The sequence below is a fragment of the Lissotriton helveticus genome, chromosome 6, assembly GCF_964261635.1.
Source record: "Lissotriton helveticus chromosome 6, aLisHel1.1, whole genome shotgun sequence".
NCBI classification, from domain to species: Eukaryota; Metazoa; Chordata; class Amphibia; order Caudata; family Salamandridae; genus Lissotriton; species Lissotriton helveticus.
Genome location: NC_136067.1, coordinates 69,126,829 through 69,150,195, shown reverse-complemented (window position 1 = coordinate 69,150,195; position 23,367 = coordinate 69,126,829). Strand labels below are relative to the sequence as shown.

Below are 23,367 nucleotides of genomic sequence, written 5' to 3'. Positions count from 1 at the left end.
TGTATAATAACTTAACCCACTGAAGCAAACTGACTTCTCATAAACATCAGCCAGGAATAGAAACACAAACTCCATATCATATTTAATGCATAGGTGGTTTTCATTTAATATTCTTTGTGCTTGCTGAAACAGAAGTTATTCTTCTTAAACAATGTTAAGATACTGTAAATAAGAAATTCAATATACCAAGGAGTGAGTTTACATTTCAGATGGTTGACTCATAATAACCAAATGGGGATGGTAGCTCCAAGAGACTAAGTCTAAACTAAGTTTGCATCTGTTTAAATCATGGTTTCACTTCACCATACGTAGTCAAATTAGTTTATTGAGGCTGATATTATGCTGCCTGTTAAGGTAATATAGGCTGCTGGGATGTAATAACCGATATTGACAGGAATTCTAAAGAGTATATATATATATATATATATATATATATATATATATATATATATATATATATATATATATATATATATATATATATATATATATATATATATATATATATATATATATATATATATATATATATATATATATATATATATATATATATATATATATATATATATATATATATATATATATATATATCCATATCCATATCCATATCCATATCCATATCCATATCCTACTGGCGGTCGCCAGTAGGTATATATAGTTAGGATTTTTTCCCTATGGGTTTTTTGAAAATTCTATGTCTAATAACTTTGGCGTTTGTGGACGGAATTGGCTGAAATTTTCAGGAAAATGGCACATTTTGTTTCTGAGCAGCCCCTGAAAATTTTGGGGGGGTTCGTCAAGGGGGGGCCGAGAAAAAAGGGGGGTCCCAAAACGCGTTTTTCCCATGTTAATTTCCATAGGGCGGTTGGCCTCACTTTTAGCCCGAACGGCTGAATGGATTTGCACGAAACTTGGCAAAATTGTAGGGACTGGTAGCCCGATGTGCCTTTTGTAGGTCTCAATATATGTGCTCCAGTGGATTTTGAGAAATTAACGTTTAAAAAAATATATATATCTGTAACAGCGGACCGGGCAGCGCGCCAGGACGCGTACTTTTCGCGCAACGGAGCTTTGTGAAGCGAAGCTGATTGGTTCTCTGGCGTCTGTCAACATTCCAAAAAGTCCGTAGCTGCCGCCATCTTGTCTCTCGGTAGGATCGAGAGACAAGAGGAGGCCAAAACAAAGGGGCAAATAACCATAAGGGGGCATAGTAGATCCTCCCTGACCCCCTAGGTTTAATGTGGAGGCTTTAAAACGGCCCCGCGGGGCAAAAAAAAAAAATGTTTTTTTTGTTTTTTTGCGTGGGTAGCGCCCGGTCCGGGAACCGGGAAGCTTTCTGGGCAGCGTACTGCAATGAAAAATGAATGATAGACTTTTCAAATACTGTTGTTAATTGATTGTTGGTTTTGTTGATTATTTTTTATTTTTTTTTATTTTTTAAGGATTGTTTATTGTGTTTAATAATTTATTAAACTTTCTAACGCGGCGCGTCATATGACGCATTACGCGACAACGCAGGTCCAGAATATAGTGAAAATGTCTCCACCAACCAGCGGACGGCACACAACCCCTTTCAGCAGGCTAAATAGTTCTGTTAAATGACAACAGAAGGGACAGGCAACAAGAACCATCAGTCAAAGAGGGGAGGGCAAGTTCTTCTCTACCGGGTCACGTTGGAGCGCTACCGGAACTGATCGAATTGGTAGTCTACAGTGTTTCTGGATGTTTCAGACTGAAGCTGGCGTTAGCATGAGAGCACCACCATTTCGTAGCTCCGTCGTGGCCATTCCACGAGCAATCATGCTAGGCGCTCCCCACCAGAAGCCTGCGGGAGTCGGGGGCCCCCAAGACTTTTGTAGAATCTTCAAGGATGAGGGGACGGTTTCGAGAATGGAGCCCAAGCTCTAGCAGACAAGCGTCCGAGTTCCAAGGTGTCGCAGGCCCATTTTAGTGGACCACGCCCAAATCTGAAGAGATGGCCGCCATTTTGAGAGTCCTGTGGCAGCCGCCTATCGCTGCACCGCAAGAGCGGGAGCAACTCAAGTACATGGTGAGCGAGACGCTGTAGTCGAAAGAGCGGGCGGTAAACAGCTGAATAGCGGAAGAGGCACAGTGTAGCAAAAGCGGGCTGAATGGCAAATGAAATGGAAAAGGGGTGCCCCACTACAGCGTGTCTTTAGGTGAAACGGATTGTGGGACAAGGTGAAGAATGGAAGAGTCACCAAAAGGAAAAAAGTTCCGCTTGACCCCGGGAGCCGGCCACCTATGTCGGGGGCGATCTCAGGCCACACCAGGGCAACACGACTTGGGGAGGGGGCCGGAGCCAAGCGCCCCCTCCGAGTCCGCGACATGACACCGTCCCTCGGGGGCCTCCGTCAAGCGGTTCAGGGTGGCACCGCATCACAACAGCCCCCACTTACTTTAAGAATAGTGAAGATGAAGCAATTGCAAATAGGCTTCAGACAATGTTACAAGCACTCCTCAAAACTTTGAACTTTCAGAGTGCATGAGTTGGGACAGCGAGGGGTGATTTGGTTTCTCGGACTGTTTTTCTGGTCTCTCACCACTGGCATACTTTAACGTTTTCTTGTTTCTAGGACATTAATAGGTTTTATCATTAAGTTATGTTATCGTTTCTTTGTTTGTTGTTTAATAAAAGTTCATGTTCATCAGTGGCCTACTGATTTTCGTTTTCCTATTTTTTTCTTTCCAGGTTGTTTCATGGTAAAGTTTCTGTTAACAGGATACAGTGATCACTTCGTTATTATTGCATATGTCCTTTTCACTAGGGGTGCTCTCTGGTCGGGCCAGATGACGTATCTCTAGTAAATGGTCCGGGTGAAAAAGGTGCATCAATCAGTGGGGAGTAGATAGGCATGACAGATTACAACGGGGGAGAAAGGTCCGCATTACGTACCCTTTCACTACTTGCAAAGATTTTCCTACGTTTATATGCAAACAGGGAATACCTCCAAAAAGAACTAATTCCCAAACAGTCAATGTTCGGACAATCAATCAATCAATGAGGAATGAAATAGGTACGACGTGTTAAAGGCTTGCGTTACCTACCCTTCACTATCTGCAAAGGGAGAGAGAATATTCCTATTCTTCCTCGTTTGCAGGTAGAGAAGATCCTTAAGAGAATTAACTTCGAACAATTCAATGCTCGATTGAAACAATCAACAAGGGGTACTGTGAACACAAATGAACGCCGCTTATGTACATACGCATTGCTATTTTCAACAGGTTGTTCCTAATGTTTCTATTTTAGCGAGGTCAAAAAGAGATCCCATTAGTGGCCTACTGATTTTGCTCGATTCCTTTTGTTTTTTTACACGATTTTTCGCTATCTGCAAAGACTAAACAGAGTATTGCGACTCTGTGCTTGTTTGTAAATAGAGAATGAACCAAAGAGAACAATCAATCAAATGGAGAGAGAAGCAGGCACGACGTATTACAAAGGGGGCAAAGGGCTGCGTTAACTACCCTTCACTATCTGCAAAGAGAGAGTACTCCTAATAGAAATGAGGGGTGGGGGGCAGTATTCAAAGCAGATCAGTGTGCATAAACACGAAAATGTTTTTACTTACCACGTACTTGACATTCGACAGCTTATGATATTTGCTATTAAAAAACCATTGAAATTCCCTGAAAAAACCATAGGTTATAGACCATATATAGTTAGGAATTAGCATTTACAAAACCTTGAAAATTTACTGAAAAAACCATAGGTTATAGACCATATATAGTTAGGAATTAGCATTTAAAAAACCTTATTTTACTCACACAAAACCATTGAAATTCCATATATAGTTAGTTGCACTAACTATATATCGCGCACCCGCAATCCACTGCTGATCATGTCACATATTACATCATTCATGACATGGTCAGTGACATCACTGATGACATCACTGATGACATCTCAAATGACATCACTGATGACATCACTGATGACATCTCATTTGACATCATTCTTGTGCTAATACGATAAACCTCTTCAGACTCTAATATAACCTTAGATACACTCAGTGTAAACAGACACTCACACACTGCCACTCATCCATGGAGTTACTCACACACCCAGTCAGTCATGCAAAGAAACAATCTCACCTCCATTTCTTCAACTATACAGTTAAACACACCTTACTTATTGAAACATATACTAACACATATTTACTCTCTTATACAATCCCTGATACAAGTTCACAATGATCGATACAACCACTCACTCATTCAGTGGCTCTCATGCACAGTTATTTATATATGCCAACTCTCACATGTACTGTGTTTTACATATGTACTTACTATGACATGTAGCATTGAGATATCCATTCACTCATCAATACACTCATGCACACAGTCAACTGCCCATGTAGCTGTTTCCACATGCACTCTTGAACTCATACACCTAGTGAATAAACTGCTCACACATCTATGCATAGAGTCACACACCTTACAGCCACCCCCACACAAACTCAATCTCCCATAGAAATACTTGGGCAACCAATTAATAACACATATAGCCTCTCGTATAGCTAATGATCAACACATGCAGCAGTTTACAGAACAACAGACATAATGATGCACAAATTAAGACAGTTTAGTCACTAACCCATGCATTCAGTGAGACACATTTAATCACTCACTCATACAGTCAGTCATGCACCTACTAAATCCTTCATCCAGACACTTATACATCCACTCAAGACATATTTTAACTTTACAGAAAAATACAGTCACTGGATGTTGTCATCAGTGATGTCATCAGTGATGTCATTTGAGATGTCATCAGTGATGTCATCAGTGATGTCACTGACCATGTCATGAATGATGTAATATGTGACATGATCAGCAGTGGATTGCGGGTGCGCGATATATAGTTAGTGCAACTAACTATATATGGAATTTCAATGGTTTTGTGTGAGTAAAATAAGGTTTTTTAAATGCTAATTCCTAACTATATATGGTCTATAACCTATGCTTTTTTCAGTGAATTTTCAAGGTTTTGTAAATGCTAATTCCTAACTATATATGGTCTATAACCTATGGTTTTTTCAGTGAATATATATATATATATATATATATATATATATATATATATATATATATATATATATATATATACAGCTCAGCCTCAGAAATCGTATCTTCCAAAGAACCGCACTCGTGGAGCCAAACGATTTTGCAGTGCTCACGCCAAAAGTTTAATCACAATTGTTAACAAACGCGTTTCAGCATTACGCCTTCCTCAGTGTCAACAACAATGTGAGGACCCGCCTGGGATATAGCGGAAAAACAATCATAAACATGGTAGACGGACTACCTCAAAATAACGGGCGCGCCATCTTGGAACATGTTAATACAGTTCACCGTTAGGTGCACATTACCCATATATGAAAACAAATCAAATCTCGCCGTGGATCGGCATGGTACCCCGTGTGTACACATCCGGGGTAGATGTATGGTGCTCTAAAATAAAGCCCCAAACCAATGTTTCCAAAGTCCATCACGCCATGAATTGGCAAGTCCTATATTCCAGTTTTAACTCCAGTGCACAATACATACAGTGTCCCCAATCGCCCTTACCCATCAATGGATCAGTTAATAAAGCCAAACATCATACTGCTGTGTTCTCAAAGTCTCTAGTATATGAATACTTGGGAAATTGCCAGGTTAAGTCTCTTATTGATTATTTCCCCAAATGAACCGCCAGTTCCTCCCCATGATTAAGTCCCCTGGGGGCTTTAGTCATGAGGTCGATTATGTACCTTGACTCCAGGCGTCTCAGTGTTCTTAGCCTATCCCCCCCTCTAGGATTTTCAGGTACAAAATCCAAGCCAAAGTACTGTAGTTTGGTCCTGTCCCTTCGGTGAACCAGATCAAAATGTCTCGCAACTGGGTATGCGGGATCCGCTTTCTCTATTGCCCTTTGATGTTCGAGTACCCTGATTTTGAGTTGGTGAATCGTACTCCCGATGTATTTTAACCCACAAGGACAGATTAGGCAGTAAACTGCAAAGTTCGTGCTGCAGGTTAAGAATTTCTTAATGGGTTTAGTGATGCCTGCTCCTGGGATGTCATATTTCCGTACCCTCTTACATCCCGTGCAGGCCTTACATTTCCCACATGGGAAGAACCCACCCATCTCTGCAATTTTGCCTGTTCTTGGAGACACGCTCTTGAAATGGCTTCTCACCAGAGAGTCTCGCAATGACCTTGCTTTACGGTACGTGATCAGGGGTTTGGTTGGGATATCATCTTTGAGTATTGGGTCTGTCCCCAGAATATGCCAATTCTTTTGCATAATCCTCCTTAATCCAATAGAGTCGCTGGTATATGGTGTGATTAGGCGGAATTTCCCCTCATTATTAGTTTGTTCATTGGGTACTGTCGATATCAAGAGATCTTCTCTTTTCATTTTCCTTACTTTCTTCAAAGTTTTATCCAGAGTTGCTGGATCATATCCTCTCCTGATGAACCTTTCTACGCAACCTGCTGCTGCTGTTTCAAAGTCATTTTCTCTGCTACTGTTTCTTTTCATCCTGAGCAGTTCCCCGTACGGGATGCTTTGTATCAGCCTCTTTGGATGGTTGCTATCGGCTCGCAGGATGGAGTTACCTGCTGTCGCTTTGCGATACAGTGATGTATGCAGCCTGTTATTATCTATTTCCACCCTCAGGTCCAAATACTCAGCTGTAGTCGAGCTTATAGTTCCTGAGAAGTGTAGGTTGCAGTTGCAAAATCGTTTGGCTCCACGAGTGCGGTTCTTTGGAAGATACGATTTCTGAGGCTGAGCTGTATGTTAATGCGGGTACCCATTACCGCAAACCGCACCCGCCCGCGAGTGCCCTGACTTTCCAGTGGGACAGGGAGCGTGATATATATATATATATATATATATATATATATATGTATGTATGTAAAAATATATATATATATATATATACGTATATATATATATATATATATATATATATATATATATATATATATATATATATATATATATTTATTTATATTTATATTTTACCTACTGGCAATAGCCAGTAGGTATATATAGTTAGGATTGTTTTCCATAGGGAAATCACAACATTCTATTGGGAATAACTTTGGCGCCGGTTGAGGAATCTTCCAGAAATGTTCCTTAACTTTGCCTCGCGGCGCTCCGGTCCTTCCCTGAAAGTTGGGGGGGGATTCGTCAAGCGGGGGCCGAGATAAAAGGGGGGTCCCAAAACGTGTTTTCCCCATGTTAATTTCCATAGGGCGGTTGGACTCACTTTTAGCCGAATGGTTTTCCACCAAACTTGGCAAAATTGTAGGGACTGGTAGCCCGATGTGCCTTTGCTATGTCTCAAGATGTGTGCTTCAGTGGTTTTTACGAAAATTTACTTTGAAAAAATATATATTGGGCTACATTGGGCTATATATATGTTAGAGCCCAAATGTAGCCCAATGTAGCCCAATGTAGCCCAAAGATGGCCACCAGAGACAAAAAAAAACAAATGTAGCCCAAATATCAGCCAGATGTAGCCCAACTATAGCCCAATGGCAGAATGTCCCAGAGTGTTCTAAAGAACAACTAGAGCGCTAACAGTCTTACTTATGACAAAAGTATGGCACACCTGAAGTCATCTTGATTGGAATAAAGTGTTAACACTTAAAACATTTAAATGCAAAGGAACAAAATGAGGGGGTTCATTTTGCCATAGAAATTATGATTAGTGCTGAAGAAAGAAAAATTAGGGCACATTTTGAGTGACTTCTCAAATCCTCTTATATTTCATTAAAAAAATTCTGATATGCAGTCTCCCAAGATGGCCACCAGAGACAAAAGAGCCTGTGCTTAAAAACTCTGTTAGCAAAGCAGGCATTTGAGATTTAAAAAACGTTTTAATTTATAAAAACGTTATCCGCTAATAGAATTAGCATTTAAAAAACCTTGCGAATTCAATGAAAAAAACCATAGGTTTCAGGCCTTATATAGTTAGGAATTAGCATTTAAAAAACCTTGCGAATTCACTGAAAAAACCATAGGTTTCAGGCCTTATATAGTTAGGAATTAGCATTTAAAAAAACCTTTGAAATTCACTGAAAAAACCATAGGTTTCAGGCCTTATATAGTTAGGAATTAGTTTTTAAAAAACCTTGCAAATTCACTGAAAAAAACATAGGTTTCAGGCCTTATATAGTTAGGAATTAGCATTTAAAAAACCTTTGAAATTCACTGAAAAAACCATAGGTTTCAGGAGTTATATAGTTAGGAATTAGCATTTAAAAAACCTTTGAAATTCACTCAAAAAACTATTAGTTTTAGTGGTGTTATAGTTAGCTGGACATTTTATTCATACAAAACCATTGAAATTGCTCCTATATAGTTAGTTGTACTAACTATATTTCGCGCACCCGCAATCCACTGCTGATGATGTCACATATTAGATCATTCATGACATGGTCAGTGACATCACTGATGACATCTCAAATGACATCACTGATGACATCACTGATGACATCATCCACGTGACAATCACATACACCTTTTCATACACTATTACAATTTTTCATCACTCTTTGTAAAATACAGAGTATCATATTTAAATCCATTGTCACAGCAATACAAGTATCTAAAAATCCAATCAGTGATTCATAGATGTATACACACATCTAATCACTTACCTATGGATTCACTCATACATGCTGTCAATGAACAATAGAACACTATCAAAAATACTTATAGATCTATATCGACATTAAACAACAGCACGCATCCTATTCACATATGAAGTCATCCTACTCACTTATGCAAACAATGGGTCATACTTACATATTTACTTAGCAAAACACTTATACAAACACCACTTCTTCTATTCATTTAGATAGTAAGTCATACTTAGTGAATTATAAAATCATTATTACAAGTATACAGTTATCCATACAGTCACTCACACAATCATTGTGTCTTATGTATACTTATTTATATACAACAACTGACACATACACTGCCTTTTATTTTTCTAGTTTGTTGGACCTTTACCATTGAGCAATATATTTGCTCATCACCACACCCATAAAGATATTCACTCACCCAAACAACTGTTAGAACATGTAGTTTTAACTTCATATATCTACTGAATCAACTATTCACACATCTTTGGACAGTCACCCCCCCCCACCGAACCACACACACTTTCACACTCCCATACAAATACTCAGTTAACTAATCAATAACTAATATAGACTTTCACATAGCTAGTAACGAACTGTAGAATCAGTTTACACAACAACTGACAAAGTGATACAGATATTCACACAGTTTAGTCACTATCCACTATATTTAGTGAGACATTATAAATTGGTCAAGTAGGGGGGCGTGGCTTGGACGCCGAGGAAGATGGCGGTTTAGAGCGTCTCTCCTCCCGTCACGAGCGTCTTTACCTGGAATTGGAACGCCTTTATGAGCCTACAGCTGGGATGTGACCGAAGATTCAAGCATCGGATCACTCCCTGACTGTAATGAGCTGACCTGCGTGTCCCGGGGCTACAGCGGATCGAGAGCTGCACCGAGTGAGGCTTCGGACGTCCATGGCGGCAGCGCGACTGAGGGAAGGAAAACGGAGCGCGCCGTGAGCTCCTGCGGAGCGCAGCGGAAAACCCGACAACATAAGAGGGACTGAAGTAGGTGGGCACGTCTACAGAAATTAGCGCACCGGGGCAGACAGCTGAAGTTACCGATCGCGTGAGTACAGTGCGATCGGCCATGCCGAGACTTCCCTAACCTTTACCAAGATGGCGGCCGCCACTCGGTAATGCCTGGAAGACCGAGGCAAAGTATCTTCCCTCATTAACTCTGCCCAAATCAGCCGGTTTTGATGCCAGGCGAGCATTGCTGGAAACCAATCCGACATGTGGGGAAGAAATTAGCCACACACTCCAGAACTGGTCAGGGGGAGATGAATGTTGCTACGCTGTGTACCTGGAGTGCATACCATTAATCTACAAAGCATTCCCTAAAGGTTACAATGCACGAACTGCTCACGTTGTCTCATCACACATGAACACTGTCGCTCACGTTGTCTGATGATATGTCCATGAAGGCTTAAGTCTGCTGAAACGAACATCTGGATTGCTTGACATCAACTCACAGTGGGCTCCCTAATGCTCCAGTCTCAACAATCACCACGTGCACTTAATGAATGAATAGATGGGACGCTCTGTTCCTCAGATGCCTTTTGCGAAGTGTTATTACTATCAGTGACCTGGTTTCTGGCTGACCAATCTCCTATTTAGGCTAGTGCTGTCTATTTTGCTCCGCGTGAGTGCCGAAGGGGAGCTTTCAAGTCGCTGCCTAAACTTCTAAGCATCCCAGAAAAGGATCACGTGGTTGCAATGGATACCAAAGATCAGGGAACCCTTAAGAGACTTAAATCAGACCACTCGAACCCGGGATCACCAAACAAACCAAAGAAAGTTACTCCGGACGCACTAGACATGATATTGAATAGGCTAGACGAAGTGAAGGACCTAGCCAAGGTCACTAAGGAGGAAGTGGTGGCAATCCGTCAAGATATCCGAGATACTAATGCGCGCTTAACAGAAACAGAATCCCGGATCAGTCGCCTGGTAGACATAGAGGTTAAAACTTCAACGGCTCTGAAACACCTACACATCTCCTCTGACCAGACAACTAGACGACTGGCCGAGTTGGAAGACAGGAACAGGAGGGGGAACCTGCGCATTTTTGGAATTCCGGAAGGGTCAGAAGAATCGGAAAGTTCATGCATTAAGTTCTTGGAATCCTGGTTCACTAAAGCCACGAACATGACCTTTACAAACCCTCTTGAATTTGACAGAGCGCATAGAGTTCCAGGAAGAATCACTAAAACGCAGAGAGGACCAAGGCCCATCGTATGTAAACCATTACGCTACCAACACGTGGAGCAAATCCTAGCCTTCGTGCGGAAGCACAACCATATTCTGTGGAAAGACACCAAGGTATACATCTCTCAAGACTACAGTAAAGAGACCGTGGAAATAAGGAAGGCCTTCCTTGCCCTACGTCCGCAACGGTCAGTGAAGGGATACCAATTTGGGTTTGTGGGCCCAGCGAAGTACAGGGTGACAATACGAGGATCGTCTCACTACTTCACGGACCCTATGAAGCTCAAACGTATGCTTGAAGACGTGGAAGAACGAGATATGGAACGCGACATGGAAACTAATAACCCGAATGGTCTAACAGCCTCGGCTTCAGCTTCAGGATACAAATGAACACGTCTGGGTTTTAGTACTCCCATCAAGCTCTCTATGCTCTGTTCATGTTAAAAGTCTAATGGTCTTGTCTGTTGCTAGGTTACTACATGATGAGGTCTCAAGTTTACGGAAGCCCTCTTGCACTGGAAACTCTATGGTACCCTGAAATATGGCGTATGGGGTTGAACTAAAGCTCAGGAAGTTTCTTCACTTTACTTCTCTCGTTTTGATCTGGCGTGGACCTGCTATTACTGGTCTAAACTTTTTTGAATTGAACAGACTCGCTTCGTTGACTCCACTGAGGTGGTGGACGGTGAGATATAAATTCCAACGTATTGCTTAACTCCAGACTCCGGTACACTGGCAGGTTACTCGGAGTAGACCGGATCTCGCTCCGGCAGCATTGAAACTCTCTGTTCAAGGGAATGATTGTTGATGATCTATTGTTTTTGCTTAGGTTATTCACCGCTGATGCGTTGACTTAGAAACTGCTAACCATTACGAGCCTTTAATGAAGGATATGATGCTATAATATCTTACAATGGGCCATGTTGTTGTATTATCAAATTTCTGTTCGATGACCATAGCCTAGTGGGCGCTCAGGAATTTTTCCGATTTATAAGGAACATACAGTGGAAGCGTGCTATTGATTGCATGTTGGCTCAGCCACACCATTTCATCGTTCTGCTGCTTGCGTAATGTTTGTATGCACTTTGTGTTATGCATAATAGTTCCAATGTCTGTACATGACTAGTTTAGACGGGAGGGTTACTGCGGTTTTCCTCACGTCGCCATGCTTCTGTACTACAGTTGGGGTGGGTGGGGTGGGGGACTGTGGGGGATTGGGGGGGATGGGTGTTGTGTTTTATGGTCCGTATTATTTTCTCTTCTTTTTCCTTCATTCTATTCCACTTTTCTTCTTCTACTTTCCGTGCCACTTCTCTCTCTTCTCTCTCTTCTCTCTCTTCTCTCTCTTCTCTCTCTTCTCTCTCTTCTTTCTCTTCTTTCTCTTCCTTCTCTTCTGGTCTGTCTCTTTATTCTTGATTGGACAAGTTGTATCATGCATATGATGTGTTTGTATACTTGTACTCAGGCCACTCATGCTATATCTCTAGGCACCCGAATGTGTATTCATGACTGTCGACCGTTTTCCATCATATGGAGCAAAACAGTGTGTTCTTTACATAATACACCGTGTAAGATGTATTTCCTTGGTTCTCATGGAATAACCATGATACATATACTACTGTAAATGTCACATCCACCACTGTCCACTCCACTTGGTACAACCTCACTTGACCGATTGAAAATTCTGTCCATGAATGTTAAGGGTCTGAATCAGCCCGTTAAAAAACAAAAGATATTAGACTATCTGCGTAGGCAGAAGGGGGACATTGTTCTGCTGCAAGAGACCAAACTAGATGCTAAAAAATTCTACACCCTGCGCAACAAGTTTTATTCGGAGGTTGTAGGATCTAGTGCACTCGGTAAAAAGAATGGAGTTCTGGTTTTATTGTCAAAAAAGTCCAAGGTAGAATTACTGTCATCCTCATCAGATGAAAAAGGTCGCTGGGTCACGGTGAAACTCTCTAAGGATAACACGGAATTCTTTGTCACTAATGTTTACGCACCTAACACTAATGATTTAGAATTTTGGCAGGATTTAGTCAAGCAGATTGCAACGATACCCGATACGGCGGTACATATAATTGGGGGTGATTTTAATCTTCCACTTGACCCAGCCTTAGATAGGGATTCTAAGTGTGCATTCAAACCCAACAAGTCGCATAATGCCTTCATTAAATTATGTCAACAATTTCATTTAATTGATGCTTGGAGAATACAAAACCCTACAGATAGGGATTACACATTTTACTCTTCCCCTCACGATTCATTCTCCCGCATTGACTACATTTTCATTACACAAAATGGCGTCGCAAGGATAGAGGATACATCAATTGAACCAAGGGTACTGTCGGACCACTCATGCATATCTCTATCCATCAGTAACACTAAACCATCACCTAAACAAACGTCTTGGAGATTCAATGAAGAAATCCTACACAAAGAACAATATAGAGCTGAAATTCTGGCAGCTATTAGATCTTATTTGGAGATTAATGCGAGAGGGGACACTTCAGACCTAGTGCGATGGGAGGCTCTAAAAAGTACAATAAGGGGGGTGTGCATCAAAATCCGTTCAGCAATGAACAGAAATTGTAATGCAAAGCTGGAAGGGCTGGAGGCTGAGATAGCTGCCCTAGAGAACAAACACCAAATGACAAGGGACCGGGAAACGCTAAATATCATGACCAACAGGAAATACGAATATAACAAGCTAGTGAGCGAAAGGGCGGGGGTATGGCTGGATAGGAAGCGAAGGTTTAAGCTATGTGAATCTAATAAAGCCGGTAAGAGCCTGGCGGCATACTTAAAATTCAAAGTGCAAAAGAATGCTATTAATGTTATCAGGGATTCGGCGGGAGTTGCTCACTCGGACCCCCAAAAAATTACTGAGGTCTTTAAAGACTTCTACGAGGACTTATACGCTAAAAACGAATTGGTAGCTGGAGATAAGATTCAGGAATACCTACAGGAGTGTGATTTACCAAAGTTAAAACCTGAACAACAACTTAGTCTTAATGAGCCGATCTCAGCTAAAGAGGTGCAAACAGCGATCAGGGGATTGAAATGTGGGAAAGCACCAGGCCCGGATGGCTTTACGGCCAAATTTTATAAAAGCTTTGCAACAGATTTGGTTAATCCTCTTCTGAACCTCTTTCATGAATTTACGGAGTCAGGGGAGGTGAAGGGCACGTTGGCAGAAGCGACTATTGCAGTTCTGCCTAAGGACGGCAAAGACCCGTCATTACCAAAGAATTATAGGCCGATTTCCCTGATTAATCTAGATTGTAAAGTGCTAGCCATGATCTTGTCAGCCCGGTTGCAAAAAGTCCTTCCTACCCTCGTACACCCGTCTCAAGCGGGTTTCTTAAAACATAGACTGTCTAGTGACAACACTAGAGTACTAGCCCATGCCCTAGAGAAAGCAAAACTCCTGAAAACTCCCACGGTAGCTGTCACACTAGATGCGGAAAAAGCCTTCGACAAGGTAGATTGGTCCTTCCTTGAGGCAGTTTTACACAACTTTAATCTAGGAGAAACGTTTACTAAACTTGTAATGGCTCTGTATGCCGGCCCTACTGCTAAGGTCAGAGCGGGTGGCTCTTTCTCTTCCTCTTTTTGTTTAAAACAAGGGACGAGACAAGGTTGCCCGTTATCACCATCTCTGTTCTTACTAGCAATAGAACCCTTCCTGTGGCATATTAGACATAATGACGCCATTGCTGGGATCCCATTTGATGACTGTACTGTGAAATTGACTGCATACGCTGATGATGTGCTGATACTGACGGAAAAAGCTGACGAGGCTATCCCGGCCTTGATGAACACGATTGAGGGGTTTTCTAGAGTCTCAGGATATAAACTGAATAAAGATAAAACAGAAGTTAAGTTACTAAACAACATCGGGGGTAAAGAAATCCTGGGATCATCCGGTCTCACCTGGCAACCAAAAGCTTTTAAATATTTGGGCCTAGATTTCGAGAAGGACTTGATTACAACTCTGAAATTAAATGAAGACTTAACGTTAAAAAAGATAGCCACGCTGCTAGACAGCTGGTCACCTAAATTTTTGTCCTGGTGGGGTAGGGTTGAGACTCTTAAAATGATGTGCACGCCTCTAGTCAACTACCTAGCTTGCATGCTCCCCATGACTTTTTCAGAAGAATTCATCAAGAAGGTAGACAGGTTATTCGGAGAGTTCCTGTGGCGAGGGAAAAAAGCCAGGATATCACTAAAAAAGCTGCAACTAGCAAAAGAAAAGGGCGGCCTGGGCCTGCCCTCGTTCAGGAACTACCAAACAGCCTTCCTCTGTAAGCAGGGAGCCCTCTGGCTGGTTGATGGTACATCCTACACTCCAGTATGGCTAACTATTGAACGTTCGCTAATGGCACATGCACCCCTCTCGGCTCTCCTCACCATGGACTTGGCCCATGTACCCCACTCTAAATACATCCTACTAAATACCAGAAGAGCACTCCTCCGACTCGACCAGTCCCATAAAACTGCTTTGGTGGTTAAGAGATCCACCCTGCTTTCATTATGGCATAACCCTATGCTCCGGATAGAAAGGAAGACCCTTTTCTGGGAACTATGGGCTGCAAAAGGTATACACATAGTGAATGACCTCTATGATAATGGTAGGCCCCTACCCTTTTCGACATTGCAAGAGAAATTTGATTTACCACCCATAGAATTCTACCAGTTCCTGAAACTAAAAGCTGCCATCTCCAAATGCTCCCTGTTAGACCTGTCTGCTTCTGGGGAGACTCTAACCATTATAATTTATTTTTGTCCCCCTTAGCCTCCCAGAGTTTCTATTTTTTATTTTTACATATGTCCATCAGGATTTTTCAATGCTGTCAGGGGGCTAGGTGTTCCTTGGCGATGACGCTATTTTTCCCTCATAACCTGTGAGGCCTAGTCACCCCCTTGAAAATCTAGGGATCTCCAGAGACCTAAAATGGTGTCCACCAACTGCCATAACGGACACAACTGGAGGACAGGTCCATAGGATAACATTAGGGAACTTTCTGGAATTGACTAGAGACTTCTGCAGGTCTCAGGCCACCCTATATAAGGCCAGTGACCAGCAGCCATTTTGTGCTGACCCCAGAGTAGAGGAGTGAGGCAGTGGTGAGAGGAGGTGGACACACTGAGAGCAGCTAGTTTGTCTCTGAGGCTGACAGTTTCTTCAGAGGATTGTTCCCCCTTCAACCTTTGACCGATCCCTCTCTCTCAAGATAACAACTGCTGATAAAGAAAACGAGCTACTTGAAAAGGAAGACCATTCTTAATCGGCTCTCCAGTAAAAGCTGACAGGACCTTCCTTCTGAAAATCATTCCCACATCCCCTGCCCAGCGCTGCACCTACCAGGGTGTCGAATCAGTTGTGGACCCCTTGAAGCGCCTTGGTGAGGTTGGGGGACTGTGGAGCCTGTAGCGACCGGAAGAGCGAGTGCCCGATCAGGAGGATACCTTCCCTGGAGCCAGGTGAGGGAAGTGACAGCGTGTGGAGAGCGGCGCTGTGTTAACGGACTGCGGGACCCCGGGGGCACCGGACGCGTCAGTGGAAGCCAGGAAACGCTTCCGCGCATGTCCGTAGCACGTCCGCTACTTAAAGCAGGAGGGGCCTAGGGTCGGGCAGGCCCAGGAGTGCAGCGTTCCCCTGTGAGGCGAGGTCCGGCGAGGAACGCGCAGGCGCCGAGGAACAGCGCGACTCGAGAGGCGGAGCCGTCGAGGAGCGACGCGTATGCCCAGGAGTTCAGCGCGACCATCGGGTTGCCTGAGGTGGCGCCGGAAGATTTCCCTGAGCGCCGCGTTAGCGGCGGTAATCCCCCACTCTCGAGCGCTATCTGGAAGAGCCAGCGCTTGAGCAGAAGACTGCCCAGCCAACCCCTAGCGACACACTGAAGCAGTGAATCATCGCGCTGAGCCTAAACCGAGGCCCCCTAGCCTAACGCTGACGGGTGGAAGCGCGCTTGGGCTGAGGAAGTCGGCAAGGTTTCCCCCACGCCAGCAACAGGAAAGCAGCTGGTTGGGGAAGCCCAAGAGGCAGGTGCCATCTGAAGGCCTGTGGACTGTGGCGTATCTGCCACCAAGACAGTAAGGAGAGGGGGGGTTGTGGAAAGAAAGTGCTGGGCACTAGGGAGTAACAGTGAAAAGTTACCTTAACAGTTCCAACATCAAACAAGGTGCCTTGACCATTTTAATTCCCTCGAAATCCATACTGTGAGGTAGTAGATAAGGGGATAGAGAGCATAGCCCTGAATGTGATTGAATAACCAGTGAATTGGAAGGTTTTATTGGTGAAGTATTGGTGTCATTGTGCATTAATGTAAAGTAACCCTGCATAGTGTGAAACTAAGGAGATTCACCTAAGTATCCAAAGAGTTACCTTTATTCATGACTGAATCTTTGACAAAAGAATGTGGTTTATTGCCCTTTTTCCACAGCAGGAAGAGTGAAAAGTAATTTCTCAACGCAAAAGTGTAATGTTTACTCCTAAAAGAAATTGATGTTGTATCCTGTATGATTTGAATCCAAAGAGACACATTATTTTTATAAAAGGTAACGGTATTTTTCCAAATAATGGTGTTGTGTCTTCATTTTAGTGGTTCATCACTGAGTTGCTGTGAGTGAGACTTGTAAGTACTTAGCCAACGCCTTGAGTTAGCTGTAGACCACTACTGTGCCAAGCTACCATATGTAGGCTTGGGTAATCTAGGTCCAACATAATTGGTGTTTCAGCGGTGGGATAACGGATTTGTACTTACACTCACTTATTAGTAACGCAGTGCCAACCACGAGACCTCACCTGGAGTTTTCTCCCTGCGGCCCTCCGAATTTACATTTTTGATTTTTCTAAATTTACTTCTGGTGGTGGGTGGAGGTTAACCTCAGGTCACTTCGTGGTTTTCTCCTGTGAGTAATTTTATACCATGGCAAAGCTGGAGGTGAATCTTAAAGAGCTGGAAGCCAATACTGTGGCCCAACTCAGGGATTGGTGTCAGCAGAACGGGGTATTTTTTAATAAAGGAGCCAAGAAAGGAGAGTTGCTGACAAGCATAAGGGCATGGTTAGAAGCTCGTCTAAGGGAGGAACCAGAAACGGAAGTGGGTGATGGGGACACTGTTACTGAGGCTGCATTGCTGAACCAGATGGGGAGAGGGAATCTTCTGACAGGTCCCAGGATACCTTCAAGGGCAAGCAGCAGCGTTTCAGACAGGGGCTTAACCGAAGCCGAGCTGGAAGATAGGAGGGAGGAGAGGAGGTTGAAAATAGAACTAGCCAGGATGGACATGGTGAGGGAGGAAAAGAGGTTGGAGCATGAGCGGACCATCAAGGAGATGGATTTGCAAGCCCTAAACTTACGTACCCCCAAACCAGAGAATGGTGGCAGCGATATCCAGACCAACACCAGGGAACCTAGACCGTACCTACCAAAAGATATTATGGCTTGTTATGTACCCAGTGACGACATTGCTAAGTGGCTAGCCGCCTACGAGGTCTCGCTAAGGGCCCATGGGATTCTGGAAGTCCACTGGGGAGGTGGGTTATACAAATACATGCCCCCCACTGGCAGGGATACTTTGTTGGCTCTTGACCAGAGTGAACAGACCTACTATCCGGCTATGAAATCAGCGCTGCTCAAGAAGTTTGGGTTGACCCCTGAGAAATATAGGCAAAAGTTCCGGGGCAGCTACAAGCTGGGCACGCAAAACTGGGTAGATTTCTTGGACTACTCCAGGAAGGCCCTGGAGGGTTGGGTAAGAGGCAGCGAAGTAGGAGACTATGAGGGACTATATGACCTCATACTCAAGGAACACCTACTCGAGAAGTGTCTTCCCGAACTAAGACAGCATCTGGTGGACAGCAAGCTGACCAGCCCCAGGAAGCTTGCTGAGGAGGCGGACATCTGGGTTAGTACCCGGGTGTCGACTAAGGGGACTGGAGGGAATTCCCAGAAGCAAGGACAGGGCGCCCCCCAGAAGAAAGAGGGAGGGGAAACTAAGAGGGAGTTCTCAAAAGGGCCACAAAATACTTCGCAAGGAAGGGGCAGAGGATTCATCCCCAAGAGTAACCCCCCTCGCAACCCTACCCCTGGCCAAAGCCAGCAGCCAAGGGTTGTTCATTGTTTTGAGTGTGGTGGTGTGGGACACTATAAAGGAGATGTGAGATGCCCAAAAAGACCACCCCCTCCCACTGGAGGAAAAGCCCCGGGAATCACTAGTGTAGTGCTCGGGGAGGAGATGCCTTTGGTTAAGGGAGGGGAGCGGGCGGGTGTCACCTTAGTGTCCCTGGGAGATAAGGAGATGGTTCCCAAGACCCAGCTGCCCTCTAATACTACTAAGTATGAGCAGTGGGTCACCATCAATGGCCGTAGAGGGGAGGCTCTGAGAGACACAGGAGCCAGCATGACTATGGTAAGGAGTCAGCTGGTGTCTCCAGAGCAGGTCATCCCAGATGTACTCCATCCCGCCGTAATGGCTGACGGCAGATTGGGCCACTACCCTGTGGCTGAGGTTCCCTTTGAGTGGGGAGGGGTTGCAGGTCCACTTCGAGTTGCCGTAAGCCCTGCCGTGCCTGTTGACTGCCTGTTAGGGAATGATATGGAGCACAATGCTTGGAGGAGGGTGGAGTACCAGACTCACTCTGAGATGCTGGGACCCCCTGACTGGACTTGTGTCAGCACAAGGTCCGCGACTGCCCGAAGGGGGAGTTCACTGACGCTGGAGCCTGGAACAATGGCCCAGCCGGCTGCCAGAGAGGAGAAGGACAGGAGGCTGGAGGACCCTGCCTCGACATCCCCACCTCGTGAGACCGCCGGGCCACCTGCGGAGGTGGATCTGGAGTCCACAGGGGAGAATGTTGCTTCCCTGGAGAACCTACCCATCCCTACTGAATGGCATGTGGAGGGAGGTCCTTCCCGGGAAGAGTTCTGCAAAGCTCAGAAGGAGTGTCCTACTCTCGAGGGGCTGCGGCAACAGGCCAAAGCCCAGGCAGCAGGGAACATTGTAGGGAGCTACCAGATTTACTGGGAGGATGGACTCCTCTACAGTGAGCCCAAGACACCTGGACATGGTTCAACCAGGGCCTTAGTGGTCCCTCAATGCTTTAGAGCCTTTTTACTGGAACTGGCTCATGAGATACCATTGGCAGGACACCTAGGACAGGACAAGACCTTTGCCCGGCTTGTCCCCCATTTCTACTGGCCACGAATGAAAGTGGCGTCGGATACATATTGTCGGACGTGTGTGTCTTGCCAAGCCAGTGGGAAAACTGGGGTGAAGCTAAAAGCTCCCCTGGAACCACTACCTGTCGTTAGCACCCCCTTTGAGAGGGTGGGCATCGACATTGTAGGGCCATTGGATCCACCAACTTCAGCTGGACACCGGTTCATACTGGTTTTGGTGGATCATGCCACACGGTACCCAGAGGCAATACCTCTGAGGACCATCACTGCACCTGCAGTGGCAAGGGCCCTGATGGGGATCTTCACCAGAGTGGGTTTCCCCAAGGAGGTCGTTTCCGACAGGGGGACTAACTTCCTTTCAGCATACATGCGAGCCTTCATGACCTTGAAACAAGCATTGTGTTCCGCTCCCATTCTCAAGGCCCCTGATTTTGCTAGAGAATTCATTGTCCAAACAGATGCGTCAGAACATGGCATTGGGGCAGTGTTATCGCAGCTAAATGATGAGGGCTTGGATCAACCCGTGGTCTTCCTGTCCAGGAGACTACTCCCCAGGGAAAGGAGGTGGAGTACAATTGAGAGAGAAGCCTTTGCGGTGGTTTGGGCTCTGAAGAAGCTGCGACCATACCTGTTTGGTTCGCACTTCCTAGTTCAGACTGACCATCACCCCCTTCGTTGGCTGATGCAAATGAAGGGGGAGAATCCCAAGTTACTAAGGTGGTCCATCTCCCTACAGGGAATGGACTTTAGGGTGGAACACCGACCTGGGGCGGACCATGCCAACGCAGACGGTCTATCCAGGTATTTCCGCCTTAGTGATGAGGACTCCCAAGGGGTTGGGTAGTTCTCCCCACTTTCAGCTGGGGGGGACGCGTGTTAGACCTGTCTGCTTCTGGGGAGACTCTAACCATTATAATTTATTTTTGTCCCCCTTAGCCTCCCAGAGTTTCTATTTTTTATTTTTACATATGTCCATCAGGATTTTTCAATGCTGTCAGGGGGCTAGGTGTTCCTTGGCGATGACGCTATTTTTCCCTCATAACCTGTGAGGCCTAGTCACCCCCTTGAAAATCTAGGGATCTCCAGAGACCTAAAATGGTGTCCACCAACTGCCATAACGGACACAACTGGAGGACAGGTCCATAGGATAACATTAGGGAACTTTCTGGAATTGACTAGAGACTTCTGCAGGTCTCAGGCCACCCTATATAAGGCCAGTGACCAGCAGCCATTTTTTGCTGACCCCAGAGTAGAGGAGTGAGGCAGTGGTGAGAGGAGGTGGACACACTGAGAGCAGCTAGTTTGTCTCTGAGGCTGACAGTTTCTTCAGAGGATTGTTCCCCCTTCAACCTTTGACCGATCCCTCTCTCTCAAGATAACAACTGCTGATAAAGAAAACGAGCTACTTGAAAAGGAAGACCCTTCTTAATCGGCTCTCCAGTAAAAGCTGACAGGACCTTCCTTCTGAAAATCATTCCCACATCCCCTGCCCAGCGCTGCACCTACCAGGGTGTCGAATCAGTTGTGGACCCCTTGAAGCGCCTTGGTGAGGTTGGGGGACTGTGGAGCCTGTAGCGACCGGAAGAGCGAGTGCCCGATCAGGAGGATACCTTCCCTGGAGCCAGGTGAGGGAAGTGACAGCGTGTGGAGAGCGGCGCTGTGTTAACGGACTGCGGGACCCCGGGGGCACCGGACGCGTCAGTGGAAGCCAGGAAACGCTTCCGCGCATGTCCGTAGCACGTCCGCTACTTAAAGCAGGAGGGGCCTAGGGTCGGGCAGGCCCAGGAGTGCAGCGTTCCCCTGTGAGGCGAGGTCCGGCGAGGAACGCGCAGGCGCCGAGGAACAGCGCGACTCGAGAGGCGGAGCCGTCGAGGAGCGACGCGTATGCCCAGGAGTTCAGCGCGACCATCGGGTTGCCTGAGGTGGCGCCGGAAGATTTCCCTGAGCGCCGCGTTAGCGGCGGTAATCCCCCACTCTCGAGCGCTATCTGGAAGAGCCAGCGCTTGAGCAGAAGACTGCCCAGCCAACCCCTAGCGACACACTGAAGCAGTGAATCATCGCGCTGAGCCTAAACCGAGGCCCCCTAGCCTAACGCTGACGGGTGGAAGCGCGCTTGGGCTGAGGAAGTCGGCAAGGTTTCCCCCACGCCAGCAACAGGAAAGCAGCTGGTTGGGGAAGCCCAAGAGGCAGGTGCCATCTGAAGGCCTGTGGACTGTGGCGTATCTGCCACCAAGACAGTAAGGAGAGGGGGGGTTGTGGAAAGAAAGTGCTGGGCACTAGGGAGTAACAGTGAAAAGTTACCTTAACAGTTCCAACATCAAACAAGGTGCCTTGACCATTTTAATTCCCTCGAAATCCATACTGTGAGGTAGTAGATAAGGGGATAGAGAGCATAGCCCTGAATGTGATTGAATAACCAGTGAATTGGCAGGTTTTATTGGTGAAGTATTGGTGTCATTGTGCATTAATGTAAAGTAACCCTGCATAGTGTGAAACTAAGGAGATTCACCTAAGTATCCAAAGAGTTACCTTTATTCATGACTGAATCTTTGACAAAAGAATGTGGTTTATTGCCCTTTTTCCACAGCAGGAAGAGTGAAAAGTAATTTCTCAACGCAAAAGTGTAATGTTTACTCCTAAAAGAAATTGATGTTGTATCCTGTATGATTTGAATCCAAAGAGACACATTATTTTTATAAAAGGTAACGGTATTTTTCCAAATAATGGTGTTGTGTCTTCATTTTAGTGGTTCATCACTGAGTTGCTGTGAGTGAGACTTGTAAGTACTTAGCCAACGCCTTGAGTTAGCTGTAGACCACTACTGTGCCAAGCTACCATATGTAGGCTTGGGTAATCTAGGTCCAACACTCCCTCAATACAGACTCGCCCTGGCTGGTGACCCGCCTCCGAATACTGTACCATGCTGATCATTTTGTTTCCAGAATATATACACTACTCCTCCCCCTGCCCAAGAAACCACATAGGATGACCGAAAGTAAGTGGGAGTCGGAGCCTAACTCCACAGGCATTGTGTTAGACTGGGAGGTAATACACAACACTGCGCTAACAAACAAGATATCCCCGATCCTATGTCAAACAAAATATATGTTGTTAAATAGAGTGTTCTGGACCCCTCAGAAATTGTTTAAATGTAAACTGAGGGATACGCCTAACTGTTGGAACTGTCAGGAAGCACCTGGTGACTTGGCACACATGCTTTTCAATTGTTCCCTATTGCGACCATTTTGGAGTAAAATATTTACATATATTCAACAAGTGCTTGGAATCGCACCTAC

At 45.0% G+C, this 23,367-nt stretch overlaps 1 protein-coding gene across 1 annotated transcript in view; it reads left to right on the top strand.

Annotated features, from left to right (window-relative positions):
* CMTR1 (cap methyltransferase 1) overlaps window positions 1-23,367 on the top strand; it is a 650,563-nt gene that overhangs the window by 332,942 nt on the left and 294,254 nt on the right. The gene's annotated exons all lie outside the window — the stretch shown is intronic.